We start from the raw sequence: 16,195 nt of genomic DNA, 5'->3' as shown, positions 1-16,195 counted from the left end.
GACTTCACAATCCAAACAGGGTGGGTGCTGTGTCCCCCAATGAAGACTCAGAGAAAGAGATTTTACGGTGAGTACACAAAAATCCTTCTTTCTCTATCGCTTTCATTGGGGGACACAGGACCATGGGACGTCCAAAAGCAGTCCCTGGGTGGGTACATAAGCCGTCCTACAGATCCAAAACAAACGCACAAATTCTGTAGGAACGCTCTGTACAATGTTTACTACCTTTTTAGAGGTGTGCGACGGCCGTCTGCAACACCTTTCTCCCAAGGCAGGTGTGGACCTTGTAAAACCTGGTGAAGGTATGAAGACTGGACCACGTTGCGGCTTTGCAGACTTGCTTGGCTGAAGCCTGGTGCCTGATTGCCCAAGACGCCCCAACTGCACGGGTGGAATGGGCTCTTACTCCCCTTGGAGGGGACTTGTCCCTGATTCGGTAGGACTCCGAAATGGCTGACCTGATCCATCTGGCAATGGTAGCCTTGGATGCCGGCATGCCCTTCTTGGAACCAGAAGGCAGGATGAACAGGTTGTCTGACGGAAAGGCGCAGTTCTCGAGACGTAAGTCCTGAGCGCTCGTACTAAGTCCAGAGTGTGTAGTGACCTTTCCAAGGAGCGAGTGGATGCCGGACAAAAAGATGGAAGCACGATATCCTCATTCAGGTGAAAAGGAGACACCACCTTCGGCAGGAACTCCGGAGACGGACGCAGGACAACCTTGTCCTGGTGAAAAACAAGAAAAGGTGAACGGCACGAAAGAGCTGCCAGTTCAGACGTTCTCCTGATTGAAGTGACCGCCACCAAAAAGATCACTTTCCAGGATAAGTGTGAGAATGAAGATTCTTTGAGCGGTTCAAATGGAGCCAGTTGGAGGGATCCTAAAACCAGATTAAGATCCCATGGTTCTAGCGGAGCCCGATAGGGCAGATTCAGATGAGCGACACCTTGGATGAACGTCTTGACCTGCGGACGTGATGCTAGATTTCTTTGGAAACGAACAGACAAAGCCGACACCTGCCCCTTGATGGTTGCCAGTGAGAGACCCGCTTGCAACTCTACCTGAAGGAACGCTAGAAGCATCAGGATTTACAGAACTAGCGGGGAGAGATTTCCGTTGACCTCGCACCACTGAAAAAAGGCCCTTCGGGTGCGGTAGTAGATCTTTGAAGATGAAGGCTTTCGAGCCCTAATCATAGTCTAAATCACTCCTGGAGCAAATCCTGACTGGGCTAATAGCCAGGATTCAAGAGCCATGCCGTCAAATTGAGAACCCCTGAATTTTGATGGAAGAGCAGACCTTGAGACAGCAGGTCCGGCCGATCCGGAAGCCGCCATGGGGTGTCTGCGACGAGCTGTGCGAGTTCTGCGAACCATGCTCGCCTGGGCCATTCTGGGGCGATGAGAATCACCGGAATGCCCTCTGCCTTGATTTTCTTGAGGACTCTTGGGATCAGTGGCAGCGGCGGGAAGATGAACGGTAGTCTGAACTGATTCCACGGAAGAATGAGGGCGTCGACTCCTAGCGCCTGCTTGTCGTGGGAGCGGGATATGAACTGTGGGACTTGATTGTTGAACCGCGAGGCCATTAGGTCCACATCCGGAGTCCCCCACCTGTGGCAGATCTGCTCGAAAACCTCTCTGTTGAGAGACCATTCGCCCGACGCCAGACCCTGTCTGCTGAGGTAGTCGGCCGCCCAGTTTTCCACGCCGGGGATATGTACCGCGGAGATCCTGGCGTGGTGAGACTCTGTCCACTGTATGATCCTCTTCACCTCTCTCATCGCCATGACGCTCCTCGTGCCGCCCTGATGATTGATGTATGCCACCGCCGTGGCGTTGTCCGATTGTATCCTGATTGGAGACCCCTGGAGAAGGTGCTGAAAGGCTTGCAGGGCTCGTAGGACCGCTCTGATCTCCAACACATTGATCGGGAGCCGGCTTTCCTGGTAGGACCACTGACCGTGAGCCGTGTGTTGATGGAAGACCGCTCCCCAGCCCAGAAGGCTGGCATCGGTGGTGACTGTCTTCCAGTGCACCGGTACGAACGACGTTCCTTTGACGAGATTCTGGCTGTTGGTCCACCAGCGCAGCGAGTGGCTGACTTCCGGGGACAAAAGTATCTTGCGATCCAAGGTGAATAGAGACTTGTCCCAATTGTGCAGCAGAGAAAGCTGAAGGGGGCGAAGGTGGAAGCGGGCAAACGGAAACGCCTCTATTGCCGCCACCATTCGACCGAGGGCCCTCATACCGAAGCGTATGGACACCGCTCTGGAGAGGTGGAGGGTCTGGACGTCCTTCCGGAGGGAGACAATCTTTTCCTGTGGAAGGAACACGCGTCCTTGGATGGTATCGAACTCAATGCCTAGTAAGGTAATCCGGCGCGCAGGGGTCAACGAGGACTTCTTCCGATTGATGAGCCAACCGAGACGGGATAGAGTGTCGATGGTGACCTGGACACTTAGACGACAGTCGTTGAAAGAGGACCCCTTGATCAGTAAGTCGTCCAGGTATGGAATTACCAAAACACCTCTGGAGTGCAGGATCGACATGGCAGCAGCCATGACTTTCGTGAACACTCGAGGCGCAGACGCAAGACCAAACGGTAGGGCAGTGAACTGATAATGATCGTGTGCCACGGCAAAGCGCAGGAATTTTTGGTGCTGGTGGGCAATCGGGATATGCAGATATGCGTCCTGTATATCCAGAGAGGCGAGGAATTCGCCAACCTCCATGGAGGCAATCACCGACCGGAGGGACTCCATGCGAAATCTTCGGGTTCTGACGTACCTGTTGAGGATCTTGAGGTCGAAAACAGGGCGCACAGTGCCATCCTTCTTGGGGACAACGAAGAGGTTGGAATAGACTCCCCTGAACCGTTCCGAATCTGGGACCGGAATCACGACCCCTGAGAGGTGCAGAGATTCGATGGCGTGAAAAAAGGGGCGAGCTCACGCATCCGACTCGGGAGGATGAGAAAGGAAAAAGCGACTTGGAGGAATTGACGTAAATTCTATCTTGTAACCCGAGACTAGGATTTCTCTGACCCAAGCGTCTGTGATCAAGGGGAGCCAGACGTGTTGGAAGAGAGAAAGGCGCCCCCCTACCTGGTCTGCGCTGACGCGCGAAGACCACGAGTCATTTGGAGGAGTATCGCTGAGATCTAGATGCTGGTTTGGCAGGCTGGCGTGGTCTGGAACGCCAGGAGGGATTTGTTTTGAAAGACGGGTTCCTCCTGCTTCTCTGCGGGGATCTGTTCCTCCTAGACTGTGTCGGGGAACTGAAGCTGCGAAAAGGGCGAAAACCTGAGGTCGGCTGGCGGCGTGGGATACGCCTTGGTCTCAGTTGGGGAAGGGAGGTGCTCTTTCCTCCCGTAGCCTCGGCGATAATCTGGTCGAGCCTGTCCCCAAACAGTCGGCCTCCTGCAAACGGGAGGGCGGTAAGGGATTTCTTTGAAGCCGCGTCTGCATTCCAGGCTCTGAGCCAGACCGCTCGGCGGATAGCCACCGTGTTGCTGGTCGCTTGTGCTGCGCAATTGGCTGTAGAAAGAGATGCGTTAATGATGTACTCACCCGCCAGGGCAATCTGTGCCGCCATGTTGACTAGCTCGGGATCGCCAGACTGCGAGCGAAGGCCTCTGCGAAGGGTGTCGGCCCAGGTCACCATGGCCTTAGCTACCCAGACGGCGGCGAAGGCCGGTGACAGGGCCGCGCCTGCCGCCTCAAAAGCCGAACGGGCGAATCTCTCAATGTTCCAGTCCGTGGCATCACGTAGCGATGTTCCGTGTGGCAGAGATAGAACTGTATGTGAGGCCAGGCGGGAGACCGGAGGGTCGACCACCGGTGAGCCCGCCCATTCCTTCCTGAGATCCTCGGGGAAGGGATAGTGTAAATCAATCGACTTACCGTTGTTGAACGTCCTGTCCAGTTGCTGTCTGTGCTTGCGCAAGATCTCAGCGAACTCCGGATGATCGCAGAAATACCTGTGAACACGTTTAAGTCGTTTGAAAGATACCTGTGAGCTCTGGGCGGTTGCAGAGTCCGGCTGTAGCTTCAGCGTCGTATTCACCGTGTCGACCAGGCTGTCCACCATATGCCTGACATCGGCTGCCTGATCCGAGTCCAGCAGGGAGTTTGCATCCGACTCTTCCCCTGAATCATCAGACGGTCTCGGAGACGAGTGGCACTCGGGCTTTGGAGGGGAGAGGGACCTCTGGGAGGAATTGGAAGACGAGACCATGCGGGTTCGCATCCGCGCTCCAGTAGCCAGGTCGGGGTCAGCACGACTGTCGTCCTGTGCCGGCTGGACTTGTGTGGCATGGCTGAGCGTAGGGAGCGACTGCAAAGCTTGCGCGATGGTCAGGGATGCTCTTGACAGAGAATCCACCGACTGGGAGAGAGAAGTCAGCCACTCCGGGGGAGGGAGCGCATTGGAGCCCGGGGCGTCCTGTACTGCTGCAGTAGTGGCGTGGACGTGGGGGGCTGGCGGCGTCTGGGGCAATCTGCGTGGGCTGCGTATCGGGAGCGCAAGCTGCGCAGAGGGAGGTAGCCTGGCCTTGGGAGAATTTTTCGTTGCAGGACGAGCACGCAAAATGCATTATAAAGGGGGCCTGTTTGGATCGGGACGACTTAAGCCTGCTTTACACGGTACGACCGATTGTGCGATTTCACAATCGATCGTACCCGCCCCCGTCCTTTTTGCGTCACGGGCAAATCGCTGCCCGTGTCGCACAAAGTTAGTAACCCCCGTCACACATACTTACCTCTCGTGCGACCTCGCTGTGGGCGGCGAACGTCCACTTCCTGGAGTGGGAGGGACGTTCGGCGTCACAGCGACGTCACACAGCCGCCGGCCAATAGAAGCGGAGGGGCGGAGATGAGCGGGACGTAAACATCCCGCCCACCTCCTTCCTTCCACATAGAGACGGCGGCGGCCGCGGGAGGCAGGTGAGCTGCTCATCGTTCCCGTGGTGTCACACGGAGCGACGTGTGCTACCACGGAAACGATGGTCAACTAAAGTAACCGATATTATGGAACCTAACGAGCAGTACCCGACTCACGATTTGTGAGCGATACTGCGTCGCTAGGAGGTGTCACACAGGCCGGCATCGCCAGCGATGCCGGATGTGCGTCACAAAAACCGTGACCCCGACGATCTATCGCACGATAGATTGCCTGGTGTAAAGCACCCTTTAGAGTTAGGCATGGCTGCTCAGGAGACTCCTACTAGGGACACTAGGGAGGAGATAGGAGATAGTTGGAAGAAATACCAAAAAAAGTACAAAGTGTCGCTAGTCCCAATGAGAAGCAGCACTCACCCTGGCCTGTGTCCTTCCCGGGTCAGCAGAAAAAATGCTGTTGCTCACCGGCCTGCCTGTGCTGAGGTGAGCCGTTGGAAAGAAAAACGCGGGCTTTTGCCTCTTTTTTTTTTACTGCTGGAGGGGGGCGTGCTGGCAGATGAGGTGGCTGTCTCCGGGCAGAATATGCGGAGGGCGGGCCAGAGGCGGCGCGCGCGCAAACGGGGGGCGGAGCGCTCCGGCCCGGGGTAGGCCCGAAGCCGGGGACTAAATTAGTGAGTGGCGGCCGCCGGGAGCGCAGCGCTGCGCGCGGAGCAGCTCTTACCTGCGTCCACGCGCGTCGCTCGGATCCATATGTCCCCTCCATGATGCTGCGGCCCCCGGTAAGTGTTGAGGGATGCTGAGGGGCCGTGATGGAGACTGTGGAGCGCTCCTGCGCTGCAGTGCCAGATCCTAAGCCTGGGCCCATTGTATCAGGTGAACGCTGGGGGAGGCCTCGTGACAGAGGACCCCTTGATGTGAGCGCTCCTGCGCTGTCACAGTCTGACATCCTCAGGGATTCCTCTTCACCTCCACCAGAAACACCCCCTCGGACGGTACCAAGGGGGTCGACGGGGAGTGTGTGCCCTTAAAACAATTAATAATATCGGTCCCCAATCAGCCCCTGGGGTGGTACCATGGGGCAGGAGGGGGATAGGGCCTGGCGTCTCGAGCCCTCAGGCAACCCTGGGGCGAGAGTTCTCTCTGAAGCAGGGTCTTTAACCCTTGAGAAGAGACAAAAAAGTAAAATGATGAGAATGCTGAGCGGCGCCGTATAGCCCGAAAAAAACGGGAAAAACGCAATAGCCTATGCTGAGGTTGGCCCACAGAGATATGGGCCCACTTCAGCCTCCTACGACACTAAGCAAAAAACTGGCATAGTTCCGCCTCCGGCTCGGGGTGTACACTGCCAGGGAGGAGCTAACTCTTTTTATGTTCACTTAGTGTCAGCCTCCTAGTCACAGCAGCATACACCCATGGTCCTGTGTCCCCCAATGAAAGCGATAGAGAAAGATCAATATTGGCTTTTAGGATTGCAGCATCCAATAAGTGGCACTGTGGTTCAAGTCTTTTATCGCTCTAGTTCAAGAGGCTATTTGCATTATACAGTTACACCCAGAAATACTTGGATAGTTAGGCCTAAGCCACACGGCGAGAAAAACAGTGCGAGTGGAGTGCGATAGAACATCGCATTCCCCTCGGACCAATTCTAGCCTGTGTGTCAGCGCACATGAGCGATTATTTTCTCAGCCCTAATGGGACTGAGAAAACAATCGCAGCATGCTGCGATTGTAATGCGAGACTCTTTCTCTCGCACCCATTCAAGTGAATGGGGCGAGAGAAAAATCGCACTGCACTCGCGGTACACCGGTGTACCGCTAGTGCAGTGCGAGAATGGCAATAGCCGGTTACGCAGGAGAGAGGGAGAGAAATCCCTCCCTCCCCTCCTGAGTGCCGGCCCGCCCCCCGCAGCTAAGGTCTGCTCGCACGAACGGAGCTCAGTTGCAAGGACACACGCATGACACTCGGCTCTGCTGTACTGCCAGCACGAGCCGAGTGTCATGCAAGTGGATCGCAGTAATCCCCGTGTGGCCCCGGCCTAATACACAGGTTTTGGCATTTTAGCCGTTTGTCAAAACATACTGTATTCAAGGTAGTTATATAATAAATATTATTAACACACAAGAGGTCTTAAGGTAACCGGACACTCCCATAATACACTTGTAGCAACACTATGAAAAAATATTCTTCGTATAATATTTCTTCAAAAAGGAGTACATAGATCCTGAATAATAAATAAAAATCTTTATTTCATAAATAATCACACAATTAAAAAGATGTGCACAGTAAACAGACAGACTATAGCAGCATAATATTGCACATAATAGAGTCAGTCCTGGAATAAAGTGACATTTGCTATTACGGTAGACAAGGTTATATTCTAACTGGCAATACACTATGTCCAGAAAGGGGACTTCAGTATCTAAATAATGGTTCTATCATGGAAACTTCTCTTTCAAGCCCCTTTCCGATACCTATTAAACGTAGGGGTCACTCTATCGCCAATAAGTAATACACTTCATCAAGATTAATCACAAGAAAATCACCAGAATTAAATCCGTTCTGTACCATATGATTCTAAGACTGGTGGGTGACGGATCCGTCTCCTGCTCTGATCGTACCAGCTGCCTGTGGCACGGAGCAATCCCACCAAGGGGATATCCCCGTTATGCCGTGTACTTGCTAGACTGGTCGATATTCAAGCTCCCATAACGGATCGGTCAGCCACAAGACCAGAATATTTCATCATAGTAAGTCACAAAAAAATCCCTGGACTGCGTATACTCTGTGCTTAGTAACCCAGTGACCAGTGGATGATGGATCTGTCAATAAAGTAGGTCAAACCTTATTCCCAAAGGGGACATTAATCAAATACATTCACTACAGACGAGCCGGTTGCTTTAAGTACAAGCCACCTCCACCAAGGGAGGTATCCGCACTGCCATGTAGATACTACACCGGTCAACGTCCCGACAGTCAAGACAGATCAATCAAACACAAGTCCGTGGTTTACCTGGGTAAATCAATATAACATGCCGCCAGCCTCTTACCCCAACGTACGTTTCGCGCCCAGCTTCAACGGGGGGTGCCCCCCGTTGAAGCTGGGCGCGAAACGTACGTCGGGGTAAGAGGCTGGCGGCATGTTATATTGATTTACCCAGGTAAACCACGGACTTGTGTTTGATTGATCTGTCTTGACTATCGGGACGTTGACCGGTGTAGTATCTACATGGCAGTGCGGATACCTCCCTTGGTGGAGGTGGCTTGTACTTAAAGCAACCGGCTCGTCTGTAGTGAATGTATTTGATTAATGTCCCCTTTGGGAATAAGGTTTGACCTACTTTATTGACAGATCCATCATCCACTGGTCACTGGGTTACTAAGCACAGAGTATACGCAGTCCAGGGATTTTTTTGTGACTTACTATGATGAAATATTCTGGTCTTGTGGCTGACCGATCCGTTATGGGAGCTTGAATATCGACCAGTCTAGCAAGTACACGGCATAACGGGGATATCCCCTTGGTGGGATTGCTCCGTGCCACAGGCAGCTGGTACGATCAGAGCAGGAGACGGATCCGTCACCCACCAGTCTTAGAATCATATGGTACAGAACGGATTTAATTCTGGTGATTTTCTTGTGATTAATCTTGATGAAGTGTATTACTTATTGGCGATAGAGTGACCCCTACGTTTAATAGGTATCGGAAAGGGGCTTGAAAGAGAAGTTTCCATGATAGAACCATTATTTAGATACTGAAGTCCCCTTTCTGGACATAGTGTATTGCCAGTTAGAATATAACCTTGTCTACCGTAATAGCAAATGTCACTTTATTCCAGGACTGACTCTATTATGTGCAATATTATGCTGCTATAGTCTGTCTGTTTACTGTGCACATCTTTTTAATTGTGTGATTATTTATGAAATAAAGATTATTATTTATTATTCAGGATATAATAAATGAAGGGAATTTTGTTTACTTACCGTAAATTCCTTTTCTTCTAGCTCCAATTGGGAGACCCAGACAATTGGGTGTATAGCTTCTGCCTCCGGAGGCCACACAAAGTATTACACTTAAAAGTGTAAAGCCCCTCCCCTTCTGCCTATACACCCCCCGTGCATCACGGGTTCCTCAGTTTTAGTGCAAAAGCAAGAAGGAGGAAAGCTAATAAATTGGTTTAAAGTAACTTCAATCCGAAGAAATTTCGGAGAACTGAAACCATTCAACATGAACAACATGTGTACACGAAAAAAACAACAGCCCGAAGGGAACAGGGCGGGTGCTGGGTCTCCCAATTGGAGCTAGAAGAAAAGGAATTTACGGTAAGTAAACAAAATTCCCTTCTTCTTTGTCGCTCCATTGGGAGACCCAGACAATTGGGACGTCCAAAAGCTGTCCCTGGGTGGGTAAAATAATACCTCGTAATAGAGCCGTAAAACGGCCCGTTCCTACAGGTGGGCAACCGCCGCCTGAAGGACTCGTCTACCTAGGCTGGCATCCGCCGAAGCATAGGTATGCACCTGATAGTGTTTGGTGAAAGTGTGCAGGCTCGACCAGGTAGCCGCCTGGCACACCTGCTGAGCCGTAGCCTGGTGCCGCAAAGCCCAGGACGCACCCACGGCTCTGGTAGAATGGGCCTTTAGCCCTGAGGGAACCGGAAGTCCAGAAGAACGGTAGGCTTCGAGAATTGGTTCCTTGATCCACCGAGCCAGGGTGGATTTGGAAGCCTGTGACCCCTTACGCTGACCAGCGACAAGGACAAAGAGTGCCTCCGAGCGGCGCAGGGGCGCCGTACGGGAAATGTAGATTCTGATCGCTCTCACCAGATCTAACAAATGCAAATCCCTTTCACATTGATGAACTGGATGAGGACAAAAAGAAGGTAAGGAGATATCCTGATTGAGATGAAAGGTGGATACCACCTTAGGAAGAAATTCCGGAACCGGGCGCAGCACCACCTTGTCCTGGTGAAACACCAGGAAAGGAGCCTTGCATGACAACGCTGCTAGCTCAGACACTCTCCGAAGTGATGTGACTGCTACTAGGAAGACCACCTTCTGCGAAAGGCGAGAAAGAGAAATATCCTTCAAAGGCTCAAAAGGTGGCTTCTGAAGGGCCATCAGAACCCTGTTCAGATCCCAGGGTTCTAACGGCCGCCTGTAAGGAGGGACAATGTGACAAACCCCCTGCAGGAACGTGCGTACCTGAGAAAGCCTGGCAAGACGCTTCTGAAAGAACACAGAGAGCGCTGAGACTTGTCCCTTAAGGGAGCCGAGCGACAAACCTTTTTCCAATCCTGATTGAAGAAAGGAAAGAAAAGTGGGCAAGGCAAATGGCCAGGGAGAAAACCCCCGATCAGAGCACCAAGATAAGAATATCTTCCACGTCCTGTGGTAGATCTTGGCAGACGTTGGTTTCCTGGCCTGTCTCATAGTGGCAATGACCTCTTGAGATAACCCTGAAGACGCTAGGATCCAGGACTCAATGGCCACACAGTCAGGTTGAGGGCCGCAGAATTCAGATGGAAAAATGGCCCTTGAGACAGCAAGTCTGGTCGGTCTGGTAGTGCCCACGGTTGTCCCACCGTGAGATGCCACAGATCCGGGTACCACGACCTCCTCGGCCAGTCTGGAGCGACGAGAATGGCGCGGCGGCAGTCTGACCTGATCTTGCGTAACACTCTGGGCAACAGTGCCAGAGGTGGAAACACATAAGGGAGTTGAAACTGCGACCAATCCTGAACTAAGGCGTCTGCCGCCAGAGCTCTGTGATCGTGAGATCGTGCCATGAATGCCGTGACCTTGTTGTTGTGCCGGGACGCCATTAGGTCGACGTCCGGCATCCCCCAGCGGCAACAGATCTCCTGAAACACGTCCGGGTGAAGGGACCATTCCCCTGCGTCCATGCCCTGGCGACTGAGAAAGTCTGCTTCCCAGTTTTCTACGCCCGGGATGTGAACTGCGGATATGGTGGAGGCCGTGGCTTCCACCCACATCAAAATCCGCCGGACTTCCTGGAAGGCTTGCCGACTGCGTGTTCCGCCTTGGTGGTTGATGTAAGCCACCTCTGTGGAGTTGTCCGACTGAATTCGGATCTGCTTGCCTTCCAGCCACTGCTGGAACGCTTTTAAGGCAAGATACACTGCCCTGATCTCCAGAACATTGATCTGAAGGGAGGACTCTTGCTGAGTCCACGTACCCTGAGCCCTGTGGTGGAGAAAGACTGCTCCCCACCCTGACAGACTCGCGTCCGTCGTGACCACCGCCCAGGATGGGGGTAGGAAGGATTTCCCCTTCGACAATGAAGTGGGAAGAAGCCACCACCGAAGGGAAGCTTTGGCTGCCTGAGAGAGGGAGACGTTCCTGTCGAGGGACGTCGACTTCCTGTCCCATTTGCGTAGGATGTCCCATTGAAGAGGACGCAGGTGAAACTGCGCGAAAGGGACTGCCTCCATTGCTGCCACCATCTTCCCTAGGAAGTGCATGAGGCGCCTCAAGGGGTGTGACTGACCTTGAAGGAGAGATTGCAACCCTGTCTGAAGTGACCGCTGTTTGTTCAGCGGAAGCATCACCATCGCTGAGAGGGTATGAAACTCCATGCCAAGATATGTCAGCGATTGGGCCGGTGTCAGATTTGACTTTGGAAAATTGATGATCCACCCGAAACTCTGGAGAGTCTCCAGAGTAGCGTTGAGGCTGTGTTGGCATGCCTCTTGAGAGGGTGCCTTGACCAGCAGATCGTCTAAGTAAGGGATCACCGAGTGACCCTGAGAGTGGAGGACCGCTACTACTGTAGCCATGACCTTGGTGAAAACCCGTGGGGCTGTCGCCAGGCCGAACGGCAGTGCCACGAACTGAAGGTGTTCGTCTCCTATGGCGAAGCGCAGGAAGCGCTTATGCTCTGGAGCAATCGGTACGTGGAGATAAGCATCCTTGATATCGATCGATGCAAGGAAATCTCCTTGGGACATTGAGGCGATGACGGAGCGGAGGGATTCCATCCGGAACCGCCTGGTCTTTACGTGTCTGTTGAGCAGTTTTAGGTCCAGGACAGGACGGAAAGACCCGTCCTTCTTTGGAACCACAAACAGGTTGGAGTAAAAACCGTGACCCTGTTGCTGAAGAGGAACCGGGACCACCACTCCTTCTGCCTTCAGAGTGCCCACCGCCTGCAGGAGAGCATCGGCTCGCTCGGGAGGCGGAGATGTTCTGAAGAATCGAGTCGGAGGACGAGAGCTGAACTCTATCTTGTAACCGTGAGACAGAATGTCTCTCACCCAACGGTCTTTTACCTGTGGCAGCCAGGTGTCGCAAAAGCGGGAGAGCCTGCCACCGACCGAGGATGCGGTGTGAGGAGGCCGAAAGCCATGAGGAAGCCGCCTTGGTAGCGGCACCTCCGGCGGTCTTTTTAGGACGTGACTTAGACCGCCATGAATCGGAGTTCCTCTGATCCTTCTGAGGCCTTTTGGACGAGGAGAATTGGGACCTGCCCGCGCCCCGAAAGGACCGAAACCTCGACTGTCCCCTCCTCTGTTGGGGTATGTTTGGTTTGGCCTGGGGTAAGGATGTATCCTTTCCCTTGGATTGTTTGATGATTTCATCCAATCGCTCACCAAACAAGCGGTCGCCAGAAAATGGCAAACTGGTTAAGCACTTTTTTGGAAGCAGAATCTGCCTTCCATTCCCGTAGCCACAAGGCCCTGCGTATTGCCACCGAATTGGCGGATGCAACCGCCGTACGGCTCGCAGAGTCCAGGACAGCATTAATAGCGTAGGACGCAAATGCCGACGTCTGAGAGGTTATGGACGCCACTTGCGGCGCAGACGTACGTGTGACTGCGTCAATTTGCGCTTGACCCGTTGAGATAGCTTGGAGTGCCCATACGGCTGCGAATGCTGGAGCAAAAGACGCGCCGATAGCTTCATAGATGGATTTCAACCAGAGCTCCATCTGTCTATCAGTGGCATCTTTGAGTGAAGCCCCATCTTCCACTGCAACTATGGATCTAGCCGCCAGTCTGGAGATTGGAGGATCCACCTTGGGACACTGAGCCCAGCCCTTGACCACGTCAGGGGGGAAGGGATAACGTGTATCCTTAAGGCGCTTGGAAAAACGCTTATCTGGACAAGCTCGGTGTTTCTGGACTGCCTCCCTGAAATCAGAGTGGTCCAGAAACATACTCGTTGTACGCTTGGGAAACCTGAAACGGAATTTCTCCTGCTGAGAAGCTGACTCCTCCACTGGAGGAGCTGAGGGAGAAATATCCAACATTTGATTGATGGACGCGATAAGATCATTCACTATGGCGTCCCCATCAGGAGTATCAAGGTTGAGAGCGGCCTCAGGATCAGAATCCTGATCAGCTCCCTCCGCTTCATCATACAGAGAGTCCTCCCGCTGAGACCCTGAACAATGTGATGATGTCGAGGGAATTTCCCAGCGAGCTCGCTTAGGCGGTCTGGGGCTGCGGTCCGTGTCAGAGACCTCACCCTGGGATCTATGAGACACCCCGGGAGCACATTGTTGTTCCAACTGAGGGGGACCAGGGTGCAATGATTCAACAGTGCCCATGGTCTGAGATACCGGTCTGGACTGCAAGGCTTCTAGTATCTTAGCCATAGTCTCAGAAAGTCTATCAGTAAAAACTGCAAACTCCGTCCCCGTCACCTGGACAGTGTTAGCAGGTGGTTCCCCCTGGGCCACCAGTAGCAGAGGCTCCGGCTGAGAAAGTGCCACAGGGGCCGAGCATTGCACACAATGAGGGTCGGTGGAACCTGCCGGTAGTATAGCCGTACATGCGGCGCAGGCAGCATAGTAAGCCTGTGCTTTGGCACCCTTGCTTTTTGCGGACGACATGCTGTTGTCTCCTCTGAGCAATCCAGGAGGGTATATAGCCAAAAATCAACCGTGCACCATACAGTGTAAAGTATAGCCTATAAGCATATAATCTATATGTACACTTCTGCACTAGTGGGGCCAGCACCTCAGGTGCTGCTTACCGCCCGCTCAAAGCGGTTGTGTGATCACCAGAATCCCTGCCTGGGTCTCCCAGAGCTTGTCTCCCCTCTCCAGCGTCAGAAGAGCTGACAGGAATACTTAAGCAAGCATTGTTGACCTTAGGGAGATCAACATATCCACTGCGGAGACACCATCACGTGTTTCTCAACGCAGTGATTCTAGAGCAAAGCCCCCTGGGAAGTATGCAAATGAGAAAGCCGCGGAGACACCATCACATGTTTCTCAACGCTGGCAGGAAACTAGCCAGGTCTTTCACCGGGAAGGAACAACCACGGGAAGGGCAGTCTCCAGTCAAGGAGACCACCTATACCAAACATGGTATCCATCCACAGACAGCCGTTTCGGGGTATTTGCCCCTCATCAGTGTGGAGTAGGAATCTGGCTAGTGGGGGCAATGCCTAGTAAAAGACTACTTAAGCAAGCATTGTTGACCTTAGGGAGATCAACATATCCACTGCGGAGACACCATCACGTGTTTCTCAACGCAGTGATTCTAGAGCAAAGCCCCCTGGGAAGTATGCAAATGAGAAAGCCGCGGAGACACCATCACATGTTTCTCAACGCTGGCAGGAAACTAGCCAGGTCTTTCACCGGGAAGGAACAACCACGGGAAGGGCAGTCTCCAGTCAAGGAGACCACCTATACCAAACATGGTATCCATCCACAGACAGCCGTTTCGGGGTATTTGCCCCTCATCAGTGTGGAGTAGGAATCTGGCTAGTGGGGGCAATGCCTAGTAAAAGACTACTTAAGCAAGCATTGTTGACCTTAGGGAGATCAACATATCCACTGCGGAGACACCATCACGTGTTTCTCAACGCAGTGATTCTAGAGCAAAGCCCCCTGGGAAGTATGCAAATGAGAAAGCCGCGGAGACACCATCACATGTTTCTCAACGCTGGCAGGAAACTAGCCAGGTCTTTCACCGGGAAGGAACAACCACGGGAAGGGCAGTCTCCAGTCAAGGAGACCACCTATACCAAACATGGTATCCATCCACAGACAGCCGTTTCGGGGTATTTGCCCCTCATCAGTGTGGAGTAGGAATCTGGCTAGTGGGGGCAATGCCTAGTAAAAGACTACTTAAGCAAGCATTGTTGACCTTAGGGAGATCAACATATCCACTGCGGAGACACCATCACGTGTTTCTCAACGCAGTGATTCTAGAGCAAAGCCCCCTGGGAAGTATGCAAATGAGAAAGCCGCGGAGACACCATCACATGTTTCTCAACGCTGGCAGGAAACTAGCCAGGTCTTTCACCGGGAAGGAACAACCACGGGAAGGGCAGTCTCCAGTCAAGGAGACCACCTATACCAAACATGGTATCCATCCACAGACAGCCGTTTCGGGGTATTTGCCCCTCATCAGTGTGGAGTAGGAATCTGGCTAGTGGGGGCAATGCCTAGTAAAAGACTACTTAAGCAAGCATTGTTGACCTTAGGGAGATCAACATATCCACTGCGGAGACACCATCACGTGTTTCTCAACGCAGTGATTCTAGAGCAAAGCCCCCTGGGAAGTATGCAAATGAGAAAGCCGCGGAGACACCATCACATGTTTCTCAACGCTGGCAGGAAACTAGCCAGGTCTTTCACCGGGAAGGAACAACCACGGGAAGGGCAGTCTCCAGTCAAGGAGACCACCTATACCAAACATGGTATCCATCCACAGACAGCCGTTTCGGGGTATTTGCCCCTCATCAGTGTGGAGTAGGAATCTGGCTAGTGGGGGCAATGCCTAGTAAAAGACTACTTAAGCAAGCATTGTTGACCTTAGGGAGATCAACATATCCACTGCGGAGACACCATCACGTGTTTCTCAACGCAGTGATTCTAGAGCAAAGCCCCCTGGGAAGTATGCAAATGAGAAAGCCGCGGAGACACCATCACATGTTTCTCAACGCTGGCAGGAAACTAGCCAGGTCTTTCACCGGGAAGGAACAACCACGGGAAGGGCAGTCTCCAGTCAAGGAGACCACCTATACCAAATATGGTATCCATCCACAGACAGCCGTTTCGGGGTATTTGCCCCTCATCAGTGTGGAGTAGGAATCTGGCTAGTGGGGGCAATGCCTAGTAAAAGACTACTTAAGCAAGCATTGTTGACCTTAGGGAGATCAACATATCCACTGCGGAGACACCATCACGTGTTTCTCAACGCAGTGATTCTAGAGCAAAGCCCCCTGGGAAGTATGCAAATGAGAAAGCCGCGGAGACACCATCACATGTTTCTCAACGCTGGCAGGAAACTAGCCAGGTCTTTCACCGGGAAGGAACAACC

The 16,195-nt window shown here is 52.8% G+C and overlaps 1 protein-coding gene across 1 annotated transcript in view; it reads right to left on the bottom strand.

Moving 5' to 3' along the window:
- TEKT2 (tektin 2) overlaps positions 1 to 16,195 on the bottom strand; it is a 93,774-nt gene that overhangs the window by 16,192 nt on the left and 61,387 nt on the right. The gene's annotated exons all lie outside the window — the stretch shown is intronic.

This window comes from Anomaloglossus baeobatrachus, chromosome 2 (genome assembly GCF_048569485.1).
Source record: "Anomaloglossus baeobatrachus isolate aAnoBae1 chromosome 2, aAnoBae1.hap1, whole genome shotgun sequence".
Taxonomy (NCBI): Eukaryota; Metazoa; Chordata; class Amphibia; order Anura; family Aromobatidae; genus Anomaloglossus; species Anomaloglossus baeobatrachus.
Note: the sequence above shows the minus strand (reverse complement) of the source record. Positions and strands in the feature narration are given on the sequence as shown.